Raw genomic sequence first — 13040 nt, 5'->3', positions numbered from 1 at the left:
GACTAAAAAGGACTGCAGATGCTGTTGGATTCTGACCTCCCTGCACTCGAAGAGGATTTTCTGGAGCTACAGAAGCCCAATTGGCGCGCTCTCAACGGCGTTGGAAAGTAGACATCCTGGGCTTTCCAGCAATATATAGTCCATACTTTGCCCAAGATTTGATGGCCCAAACCGGCGTTCAAAGTCACCCTCAGAATTCCCAGCGTTAAACGCCCAAACTGGCACAAGAATGGGAGTTAAACGCCCAAACTGGCACCAAAATGGGAGTTAAACGCCAAGAAGAGTCTCTACACGAAAATTACTTCATTGCTCAGCCCAAGCACACACCAAGTGGGCCCGGAAGTGGATTTTTATGTCATTTACTCACCTTTGTACACCTTAGGCTACTAGTTTTCTATAAGTAGGACCTTTTACTATTGTATTTTCATCTTTGGACATCTAGTTCTTAGATCAGATCTTGGTTCTTCTGGTTCCCTCTCTGGGGCCGAAACCAATGATCACTTTTGTTCTTATGTATTTTCAACGGTGGAGTTTCTACACACCATAGGTTAAGGTGTGGAGCTCTGCTGTACCTCGAGTATTAATGCAATTACTATTGTTCTTCCATTCAATTCCGCTTGTTCTTTTACCAAGATATCACTTGTTCTTCAACATGATGAAGGTGATGATTGACGCCCATCACCATTCTCACCCATGAACAAGGTGACTGAAAACCATTCTTGTTCTACAAGCATCTGAGGCTTAGTGAATATCTCTTGGATTCCTGATTGCACGATGCATGGTTGATCGCCTGACAACCGAGTGCTCGCCTGACAAAACGAGCCAGCCATTCCGTGAGATCAGAGTCTTCGTGGTATAGGCAAGAACTGATGGCGGCATTCAAGAGAATCCGGAAGGTCTAACCTTGTCTGTGGTATTCTGAGTAGGATTCAATGACTGAATGACTGTGACGTGCTTCAAACTCCTAGCAGGCTAGGGCGTTAGTGACAGACGCAAAAGTATCAATGGATATTATTCCGGCCTGACCGAGAACCGACAGCTGAATTCCGCTATGCCGTGACAGGACATATGCAATCGCTTTCACTGAGAGGATGGGAGGTAGCCACTGACAATGGTGAAACCCTACACGAGCTTGCCATGGAAAGGAGTAAGAAGGATTGGATGAAGGCAGTAGGAAAGCAGAGAGACGGAAGGGAAGGCATCTTCATATGCTTGTCTGAAGCTCTTACACCAATGATATACATAAGTATCTCTATCTTTATCTTTATGTTATTTTCGTTCATCATCTATACCCATTTGAGTCTGCCTGACTGAGATTTACAAGGTGACCATAGCTTGCTTCATACCACCAATCTCCGTGGGATCGACCCTTACTCGCGTAAGGTATTACTTGGACGACCCAGTGCACTTGCTGGTTAGTTGTGTGAAGTTGTAGTGTTCACAATTTCGCGCACCAACCTACTCCCGACTTCTATGGGAGAAGCATCTCTATCCCTGCCATTGGAGCAAACAACTTTGAGCTTAAACCTCAATTAGTTTCTCTAATGCAACAGAATTGCAAGTTCCATGGACTTCCATTGGAAGATCCCCATCAGTTTTTAGCTGAATTCTTGCAAATCTGTGACACTGTCAAGACTAATGGGGTTGACCCTGAGGTCTACAGACTTATGCTATTCCCTTTTGCTGTAAGAGACAGAGCTAGGATATGGTTGGACTCACAACCTAAAGAAAGCATGAACTCTTGGGAAAAGCTAGTCAATGCCTTCTTGGCAAAATTCTTTCCACCTCAAAAATTGAGTAAGCTTAGAGTGGAAGTCCAAACCTTCAGACAGAAGGAAGGTGAATCCCTCTATGAAGCTTGGGAAAGATACAAATAATTGATCAGAAAGTGTCCTTCTGACATGCTTTCTGAATGGAGCATCATAGGTATCTTCTATGATAGTCTGTCTGAACTGTCCAAGATGTCATTGGACAGCTCTGCTGGAGGATCTCTTCATCTGAAGAAGACGCCTGTAGAAGCTCAAGAACTCATTGAAATGGTTGCAAATAACCAATTCATGTACACTTCTGAAAGGAATCCTGTGAACAATGGGACGAATCAGAAGAAAGGAGTTCTTGAGATTGATACTCTGAATGTCATACTGGCTCAGAACAAAATATTGACTCAGCAAGTCAATATGATTTTTCAAAGTCTGTCTGGAATGCAAGCTGCACCAGGCAGTACTAAGGACGCTTCATCTGAAGAAGAAGCTTATGATCCTGAGAACCCTTCAATGGAAGAGGTGAATTACATGGGAGAACCCTATGGAAACACCTATAATCTTTCATAGAGAAATCATCCAAATCTCTCATGGAAGGATCAACAGAGACCTCAACAAGGTTTCAACAACAATAATGGTGGAAGAAACAGGTTTAGCAATGGCAAGCCTTTTCCATTATCTTCTCAGCAACAGACAGAGAATTCTAAGTAGAGCCACTTTGACTTAGCAACCATGGTCTCTGATCTAATCAAAACCACTCAAAGTTTCATGACTAAAACAAAGTCCTCCATTAGAAACTTAGAGGCACAAGTGGGTCAGCTGAGTAAGAAAATTACTAAACTCCCTCCTAGTACTCTTCCAAGCAATACAGAAGAGAATCCAAAAGGAGAATGCAAGGCCATTAACATGACCCACATGGCCGAATTTGGAGAGGAGGAAGAGGCAGTGATCGCCACTGAGGAAGACCTCAATGGACGTCCACTGGCCTCCAATGAGTTCCCTAATGAGGAACCATGGGAATCTGAGGCTCATAATGAGACCATAGAGATTCCATTGGATTTACTTCTGCCATTCATGAGCTCTGATGAGTATTCTTCCTCTGAAGAGGATGAAGATGTCACTGAAGAGCAAGTTGCTAAATACCTTGGAGCAATCATGAAGCTAAATGACAAGTTATTTGGTAATAAGACTTGGGAGGATGAACCCCTTTTGCTCACCAAAGAATTGGATGACTTGACTGGGCAGAGATTACCTCAAAAGAGACAGGACCCTGGGAAGTTTTCAATACCTTGTACCATAGGCACCATGACCTTTAAGAAGGCTCTGTGTGACTTAGGGTCAAGTATAAACCTTATGCCTCTCTCTGTAATGGAGAAGCTAGGGATCTTTGAGGTGCAAGCTACAAGAATCTCACTAGAGATGGTAGACAATTCAAGAAAACAAGCTTATGGACTTGTAGAGGATGTTCTGGTAAAGGTTGAAGACCATTACATCCCTGCTGATTTCATAGTCCTAGAGACTGGGAAGTGCATGGATGAATCCATCATCCTTGGCAGACCCTTCCTAGCCACAACAAAGGCCGTGATTGATGTTGACAGAGGAGAATTGATCATTCAAGTGAATGAAGAATCCTTTGTGTTTAAGGCTCAAGGATATCCCTCTGTTACCATGGAGAGGAAGCATGAAGAGCTTCTCTCAAAACAGAGTCAAACAGAGCCCCCACAGTCAAACTCTAAGTTTGGTGTTAGGAGGCCACAACCAAATTCTAAGTTTGGTGTTGAACCCCCACATTCAAACTCTAAGTTTGGTGTTGGAGAGGTTCCAACATTGCTCTGAGTATTTGTGAGGCTCCATGAGAGCCCACTGTCAAGCTACTGAAATTAAAGAAGCGCTTGTTGGGAGGCAACCCAATGTTATATTTATCTATTTTCCTTTGTTATTTTATGTTTTTTGTAGGTTGATGATCATGCGAAGTCACAAAATCAATTGAAAAAGCAAAAATAGAATGAAAAACAGAAAGAAAAATAGCACACCCTGGAGGAAAACCTTGCTGGCGTTTACACGCCAGTAAGGGCAGCAAATGGGCGTTTAACGCCCAGTCTGGCACCATTCTGGGCGTTTAACGCCAGAAAAGGGCACCAGACTGGCGTTTAACGCCAGGAATGGGCAACAAGCTGGCGTTAAACGCCAGAAATGGGCACCAGCCCGGCGTTTAACGCCAGGATTGGCAGAAGAAGCATTTCTGCTCGCCACTTGGTGTAGGGATGAATTATCCTTGACACCTCAGGATCTGTGGACCCCACAGGATCCCTACCTACCCCACTACTCTCTCTCTTCTTCACCCATTCACCAATCACCTCAACACCTCTTCCCCAAAAACCCCTCACCTATCAAATCCCACCATTCTCTTTACCACTCACATCCATCCTTCATAAAATCCCACCTACCTCACCATTCAAATTCAAACCACTTTCCCTCCCAAACCCACCCATAAATGGCCAAACCTTACCCCTCTCTCCACCCCTATATAAACCCATCTTCACTCCTTTATTTTCACACAACCTACACACTACTTCTCCCCCTTGGCCGAAAAACAAAGCCACCTCCATCTCCTCTATTTCTTCTTCTTCTACTCTCTTTTTTCTTCTTTTGCTCGAGGACGAGCAAACCTTCTAAGTTTGGTGTGGTAAAAGCATTGCTTTTTGTTTTTCCATAACCATTTATGGCACCTAAGGCCGGAGAAACCTCTAGAAAGAGGAAAGGGAAGGCAAAAGCTTCCACCTCCGAGTCATGGGAGATGGAGAGATTCATCTCAAGGGTGCATCAAGACCACTTCTATGAAGTTGTGGCCATGAAGAAGGTGATCCCCGAGGTCCCTTTCAAACTCAAAAAGAGTGAATATCCGGAGATTCGACATGAGATCCGAAGAAGAGGTTGGGAAGTTCTTACCAACCCCATTCAACAAGTCAGAATCTTAATGGTTCAAGAGTTCTATGTCAATGCATGGATCACCAAGAACCATAATCAAAGTGTGAACCCGGACCCAAAGAATTGGCTTACAATGGTTCGGGGGAAATGCTTAGATTTTAGTCCGGAAAATGTAAGGTTGGCATTCAACTTGCCCATGATGCAAGGAGACGAACACCCTTACACTAGAAGGGTCAACCTTGATCAAAGGTTAGACCAAGTCCTGATAGACATTTGTGAAGAGGGCGCTCAATGGAAGAGAGATTCAAGAGGGAAGCCGGTTCAACTGAGAAGGCATGACCTCAAGCCCGTGGCTAGGGGATGGTTGGAGTTTATCCAATGCTCAATCATTCCCACTAGCAACCGGTCCGAAGTTACTATAGACCGGGCCATCATGATTCATAGCATCATGATTGGAGAGGAAGTAGAAGTTCATGAGGTTATAGTCCAAGAACTTTATAAGGTGGCGGACAAGTCCTCTACCTTGGCAAGGTTAGCCTTTCCTCATCTCATTTGTCACCTCTGTTATTCAGTTGGAATTGACATAGAGGGAGACATCCTCATTGATGAGGACAAGCCCATCACTAAGAAAAGGATGGAGCAAACAAGAGATCCCACTCATCATGAAATCCCTGAGATGCCTCAAGGGATGCACTTTCCTCCACAAAATTATTGGGAGCAAATCAACACCTCCCTAGGAGAATTGAGTTCCAACATGGGACAACTAAGGGTGGAGCACCAAGAACATTCCATCCTCCTCCATGAAATTAGAGAAGACCAAAGAGTCATGAGAGAGGAGCAACAAAGGCAAGGAAGAGACATTGAGGAGCTCAAGCACTCCATAAGATCCTCAAGAGGAAGAACAAGCCGCCATCACTAAGGTGGACCCGTTCTTTAATTTCCTTGTTCCTTATTTTCCTGTTTTTCGAATTTTTATGCTTATGTTTATCTATGTTTGTGTCTTATGATCATTAGTGTCTTAGTGTCTATGCCTTAAAGTTATGAATGTCCTATGAATCCATCACCTTTCTTAAATGAAAAATGTTCTTAATTAAAAAAGAGAAGAAATTGCATGAATTTTGAATTTTATAACAGATTAATTATTTTGATGTGGTGGTAATACTTTTGGTTCTGAATGTATGCTTGAACAATGCATATGTCTTTTGAATTTGTTGTTCATGAATGTTGGCTCTTGAAAGAATGATGAAAAAATGAGACATGTTATTGAGGATCTGAAAAATCATAAAAATGATTCCTGAAGCAAGAAAAAGCAGTGAATAAAAAAATGAAAAAAAGGGGAAAAGAAAAAGAAAAAAATAAAGTTGTGATCCAAGGAAAAAAGAGTGTGCTTAAGAACCCTGGACACCTCTAATTGGGGACTCTAGCAAAGCTGAGTCACAATCTGAAAAGGTTCACCCAGTTATGTGTCTGTGGCATGTATGTATCCGGTGGTAATACTGGAAGACAGAATGCTTTGGGCCACGGCCAAGACTCATAAAGTAGCTGTGTTCAAGAATCATCATACTTAACTAGGAGAATCAATAACACTATCTGGATTCTGAGTTCCTATAGAAGCCAATCATTTTGAATTTCAAAGGATAGAGTGAGATGCCAAAACTGTTCAGAGGCAAAAAGCTAAAAGCCCCGCTCATCTAGTTAATCCTGATCTTCATAGATATTTTTGGAATTCATTGCATATTCTCTTCTTTTTATCTTATTTGATTTTCAGTTGCTTGGGGACAAGCAACAATTTAAGTTTGGTGTTGTGATGAGCAGATAATTTATACGCTTTTTGACATTATTTTTAGTATATTTTTAGTATGTTTTAGTTAGTTTTTATTATATTTTTATTATTTAAAATTCACTTTTCTGGACTTTACTATGAGTTTATGTGTTTTTCTATGATTTCAGGTATTTTTTGGCTGAAATTGAGGGACCTGAGCAAAAATCTGATTCAAAGGCTGAAAAGGACTGCAGATTCTGTTGGATTCTGACCTTCCTGCACTCAAAGTAGATTTTCTGGAGCTACAGAAGCTCAATTGGCGCGCTCTCAATTGCGTTGGAAAGTAGATATCCTGGGCTTTCCAGCAATATATAATAGTCTATACTTTGCCTGAGATTTAATGGCCCAAACAGGCGTTCCAAGTCAGCTCAAGAATTTTGGCGTTTAACGCCGGAACTGGCACAAGAATGGGAGTTAAACGCCCAAACTAGCACAAAAGCTGGCGTTTAACTCCAAGAAAAGTCTCTATACATGAAAGCTTCAATGCTCAGCCCAAGCACACACCAAGTGGGCCCGGAAGTAGATTTTTATGTCATTTACTCATTTCTGTAAACCCTAAGCTACTAGTTATCTATAAGTAGGACCTTTTGCTATTGTATTAGAATCTTTTGGATCACTTTAGATCTTAGGATCCTCTTTGGATGTCTAGTTCTTAGATCATTGGGGGCTGGCCTCACGGCCATGCCTAGACCTTGTTCTTATATATTTTCAACGGTGGAGTTTCTACACACCATAGATTAAGGTGTGGAGCTCTGCTGTACCTCGAGTATTAATGCAATTACTATTGTTCTTCTATTCAATTCAGCTTATTCTTATTCCAAGATATTCATTCGCACTCAAGAACTTGATGAATGTGATGATTATGTGACGCTCATCATCATTCTCACTTATGAACGCGTGCCTGACAACCACTTCCGTTCTACAAGCAAACAAGGCTTGAATGTTTATCTCTTGGATTCCTTAATCAGAATCTTCGTGGTATAAGCTAGAATTGATGGCGGCATTCAAGAAAATCCGGAAGTTCTAAACCTTGTCTGTGGTATTCTGAGTAGGATTCAAGGATTGAATGACTGTGACAAGCTTCAAACTCCTGAAGGCTGGGCGTTAGTGACAGACGCAAAAGAATCACTGGATTCTATTCCAACCTGATTGAGAACCGACAGATGATTAGCGGTGCTGTGACAGAGCGCGTTGAACATTTTCACTGAGAGGACGGGACTGTAGCCACTGACAACGGCGATGCCCAACATACAGCTTGCCATGGAAAGGAGTAAGAAGGATTGGATGAAGACAGTAGGAAAGCAGAGAGACGGAAGGGACAAAGCATCTCCATACGCTTATCTGAAATTCTCACCAATGTATTACATAAGTATCTCTATCTTTATTTTATGTTTTATTTATCTTTTAATCATTATTACTCCATAACCATTTGAATCTGCCTGACTGAGATTTACAAGATGACCATAGCTTGCTTCATACCAACAATCTCCATGGGATCGACCCTTACTCGCGTAAGGTTTATTACTTGGACGACCCAGTACACTTGCTGGTTAGTTGTGCGAAGTTGTGATAAAGAGTTGAGATTGCAATTGAGCGTACCATGTTGATGGCGCCATTGATGATCACAATTTTGTGCACCAACCCCCTCTCCTACAAAATTGGAACTTTTTTCTTGGTATGATTCAATGGCATATGAGCTTCTCCTTGGCACTCTTCTTCAACCATCAACAAATGCGGCATCTCGACAACCTGGCTCACCTCTCTTCCGCCATTCCCGTAGCCTCATCCAGAACCATCATTATTGTGGTTCATGGCTTGGACCTCAGGTGGCTCTACTCGAGATCCTCGTTGGCTAGCTCTCGTTGTTCCCTCTGCCCTCTGGTCCTGCATCGCTGCGCCATGCCAATCCTCATCACGCAACGGCTCCCACGCAACGCTTCTCGAAAGGGACCTGGAGCTGCGCATTCCTTCTTCCATGGGTATAGCAATAACCCGAATTGTAGCAGCCCGATCCATTTCAACCTCTCTAATCCAGCATCCATCATTCACATAACCATCCCTTAGCCCATCTTTCCCATTTGCAATTGTTGGCCCAATAATTAGATGGCCCAAATAGCACATGCCTCCACTACCTATTGGGTTATCCATCTTGTTAACAAAATGATCCATCATAAATGTTCCTCCATTTCTCGTATCACCCACGTAGAGCCCACAACAACAATTTGAACGTGCCTCAGAAACTGTTCTTTCCGAATTCCCTTCCCGACTTAAATCATAATTCCCATAATTATCTCCTCCATTAATCTCCTCCATTAATCTCCTTCAATGCATTTAGGCCTGTTTCCTTTTTTTCTTAAAATATTTTAAATTCTCTGATTACAGTCATTCAAAAACATGTCATAAATTACTCTTCTACCCTTGTCTTCATCATGGTCCCTTGTCCCTGCCACCACCAATTCCGCCGTTGGATCCCACAACGCCATTGGCGTCTTCATTCTTCTGTCACCTAAATCATGGTTAGCCTACATTATTCGTGATTTTTCACCGTCCAAAAAACTTTTTGCTCCATAAATCTCACGTCCCACCTCTTTCACAAAAACATCAAACCCACTGGTACCCACCGTGATGTGAATCCATTCACTAATAACATCAAACGCATAGGTATCAATTTGAACTCTTCCAAATTCAAGCGATAAGTTTGACTCTGTCACTTCATCACACCGTACTACTTTTCCCCATTGTCCACCTATCGTTTTGAATGTTTCTACAGACCATATATGTAGCGGAACTCCAAAATATTCTAGCCAGACTCATTTTGTCTCACGTCTAGCTGATTCTTTCCATCTCCAAATACTATGAAAAAATTGCAGGACACTATTCATTTTGAAAGTAAAATACTTCTCTGCATGCTTCACTGTATCAAAAGTTAATAGTGCTTTATACGCTCCTAAATCTCAGATTTGAACAACTTGAGGCAGATTCTTGCTAATTGCCTTCTTTAACGCATTGAATTCTATGGCTGTGGTTGTTCCTTCTATTAAACTCCTTGATAGCAACCCACATTTTCTTTTGCAACTGTCACTTCAACCTTTTTTGTCCATCCATTTCTGTTAGGGTCCTTTTTCGTTGTATTCTTCATCGTCACTTCCCCATCTGGATGAGTAGCCATATTATCCCCACATCGAGGCTCTCTGTTCTCAACCTCATGCCTTCCTCGTTCTTCATCATGCACCCTTCTTCCCTTCTCCCTGGTTGCCCTTCTATGCATAGCTTCTCTCACGGATATTGTCTTGCCTCGTAATCTCATATGATCCATGTCCACTATAGCCTTCAAGACCCCTTCTTTCGTCGTGTGCCGTATAAAGGCAAGAAGATATAGCATCCCATTTTTCCACTTCCAAGAAAGATATATATCATTGATCTTTCTTGTCCAATTGAAAACAAATAACTCCCTCTTCGAGATATCTTCTGGTAAATTATCGACAAAGATGGAGAAAGACTCATTTTCCAATCGATGGTACTCTTCTCGATTCCAAACCCTAGGATCCTTAGAATGATGTGATATCCTAGTTCTACCCTACTCTATATTTCCTCCCTCTCTCTCATTCTCTCATTCTCTCATAGTGGTAACTTTATAATAATAATATTCACCAGTAGTTATGTAATTTTATAGGTGTATCTAATTATGTAACACTATATTAGTAAAAATAATTATATTTTACATTTGCCACATGAATAATCATCCAAAAAAATAAAGCAAATGTGATTGTACAACTGTGTAAAACGTTTTACACTGTTAGTGTATCAAATTTAAAAAAAATAGAGAACAACATTAACTGAAATATGATGCTTAAAAATATCTATATAGATAAGATAAATCCAAAATGAAAAATCAATCAATATTCAGTTAATTTTATCCTTTTTTCTCCCTTCTTTTTTTTCTTTTTCTTTTGTTGATTGAAAATGAGTTGTGTTAACTAAAATAAATGGTGTATGTTATTATATTGTTTTTATCATGTTTAAAATAGTTACTTTTTAATTTTAATGTTAGTAAGAGAAAATAATGTATATGAATCGCATAAAATAATTATTTAAAAGAAATGTCCCATCTACAAATTGAAATTTTATAGAACATAATTTTTTGTTTAATAAAAAATATTTATAACTTAGAAAAATATTCTATCTTACAAAGTGAATTGAAATTACTTAATGAATAAAAAACTTAGTCAATACTTAACAGCAACATCAAGTGAACCTCAATTAATTCATAAATGAACTGAAATCAGTTCAGTTTTGAACAAACAGTCAAAAAGACTCATTCATCAACAAAAACACATCGAATTCATTTCTAGATCCAAATGAACCTCAAATAAACTAAGAAATGAATCGAAATTACTTAACGAATAAAAGACTTGGTCAATACTTAACAGCAACATCAAGTGAACCTCAATTAATTCACAAATGAACTGAAATTAGTTCAGTTTTGAACAAGCAGTCAAAAAGACTCAGTCATCAACAAAAACACATTCAATTCATTTCTGGATCCAAATGAGCCTCAATTAAACTAAGAAATGAACTGAAATTACTTAAGGAATAAAAAATTTTGTCAATATTTATCAACAGCATCAAGTGAACCTCAATTCACAAATGAACCAAAATTAGCTTACTTTTGAACAAGCAGTCAAAAAGACTCAATCATCAACAAAAATATGTTGAATTCATTTCTTGATCCAAATGAACCTCAATTAAAAGGAGGAAAAGAAAAAACGCAGCAACAATAGCAGTAATAAAAGAATGACGATTGGGAGAAAATATGCGAAGAAGAAGAAGGAAGGCGAAGAAGAAGAAGAAAGAGGAAGGCGAAGAAGAAGAAGAAAGAGGAAGGCGAAGAAGAAGAAGGAAGAATACAAAGAAGAAGAAGGAGGAAGAGGAGGAGGAGGAGGAGGAGGAGGAGGAGGAGGAATGCGAAGAAGAAGGAACACGAAGACGAAGAACGATATGTTTGTATTATTGAAGCATGCGTGTGTACACGCTGGTGTAATAAAATTGATTTTTGTTGAGTTTTAGCCAACTTAGTTAGATTTGATTATAAAAAAAACTTAGATGTATAATTGGACTGTATATAAAAGGATTAGTTAGCTAGGTAGCTAGTTGCTAAAAGTAAAAAAATCGATTCAGCAAAAATCCAAATATAGAAGTATGGGATAGCTATTAAAGTTTTTGTAAGAAAGTGGGACATTGCACATGAACATGATGATAATTATAATAATAGAGAGGAGTAAATGATCAAATTAGTCCCTGAAAGATTACGCGATCTCTAATTTGATCTCCGAAAGATTTTTTTAATCAAAATTGTCCTTGAAAGATTTAAAATTAATTACGTTAGTCCTTCCGTCTATTCTACCGTTACTAGCATTAATATTTGCTGAGCTGCCCGTTATCTTAACATATATAAGATAACTATGTCAAATTAGTCCCCAAAACCCACAAACCTAATCCCTAATTCCTTCTCCAATTTCTTCAATAACGATTACATACCTATTCAAGACTTCACTCCCATAAAGAGAAACGGCTTCTGGTCCTTCCTCTATCTCTCTTCTTCTTCATCTTCTTCCAAAAAACTTGATGTCAACAACAATGGTGGGGTTGATGATCACCAATCCTACTGCCACTAGGAAAAAGTGCATGGCGGCGGTTCATTCTTCTTCTCTGCAAGCACTTCTTATTATTGGGTTTCCTCCAATCATGGAAGGGTTAGAAGTTAGAGTAGTTGGGCATTTGCAAGTCCCATGAGGGCTTTTACCAGTAGTAACAAAGGAAACCGTTTTTAGCTCAAGATTTTGTTTCTTGTTGATTTATTATAACTCGGTACATAAAAGGTCATCAAGGACTCTGTTTTTTTTAATTATTAACGAAGTCTACTTTCTTTCAAGGTTTTTGTTCATTATTTATGTTTAATTTTTGTTCTGTTGTTTAGTTATGGTTTTTGTATTTTCTTCATGGAATTCGGTTCTTTTGAAGTTAAGGTTTGTTTCCTTGTTACTAAAATTTTTATTAAGATTGTGCTATTATTGATAAAATAGGTTTCTCTTTAGTGATTTTTGCTGGAACTGAAAACTATTTTTGGGATTAGGGTTTCGTTCTTGTCGATTACACATTTTTGGTACCTCAAAGTTGATCATTGACTTTGCAATGATGATGAAGGTTTCTTCTTCTTCTCCTCTGTGACGTTGAAACGGAAGTGAGAAAGAGAGTGTTATGAGAGAAGTAGGGACTACAACGGCGTCGTTTCATTCACTGCCTCTCACAGACTCACCCTACAAAAAATGTTGTCGTTTTAACACTGACCTGAAACTTAACGTGCCATGTCAGCTTTCGTTAACGCCATCCACAATAAAATTAACAGAAGGACTAACGTGACTAAACTAAAATGTTTGGGGGACGGATTTGATTAAAAAAAATCTTTCAGGGATTAAATTAGAGATCATGTGATTTTTCAGGGACCAATTTGACTATTTACCCTAATAGAG

The 13040-nt window shown here is 39.7% G+C and overlaps 1 non-coding gene and 1 pseudogene across 1 annotated transcript; one reads left to right on the top strand and one right to left on the bottom strand.

Moving 5' to 3' along the window:
* Positions 1-1799: 1799 nt before the first annotated feature.
* Positions 1800-1907, bottom strand: LOC130937683 (small nucleolar RNA R71). The gene has a single exon (XR_009068889.1). It is a non-coding gene; the product is annotated as a small nucleolar RNA R71 (small nucleolar RNA).
* Positions 1908-11613: 9706 nt separating this feature from the next.
* LOC130934375 (uncharacterized) lies at positions 11614-12341 on the top strand (annotated as a pseudogene).
* The last annotated feature ends 699 nt before the right edge of the window (positions 12342-13040 follow it).

This window comes from Arachis stenosperma, chromosome 6 (genome assembly GCF_014773155.1).
Source record: "Arachis stenosperma cultivar V10309 chromosome 6, arast.V10309.gnm1.PFL2, whole genome shotgun sequence".
NCBI classification, from domain to species: domain Eukaryota; kingdom Viridiplantae; phylum Streptophyta; class Magnoliopsida; order Fabales; family Fabaceae; genus Arachis; species Arachis stenosperma.
The sequence above is the reverse complement of the archived record's forward strand: the minus strand, read 5'-3'. Positions and strand labels throughout refer to the sequence as shown.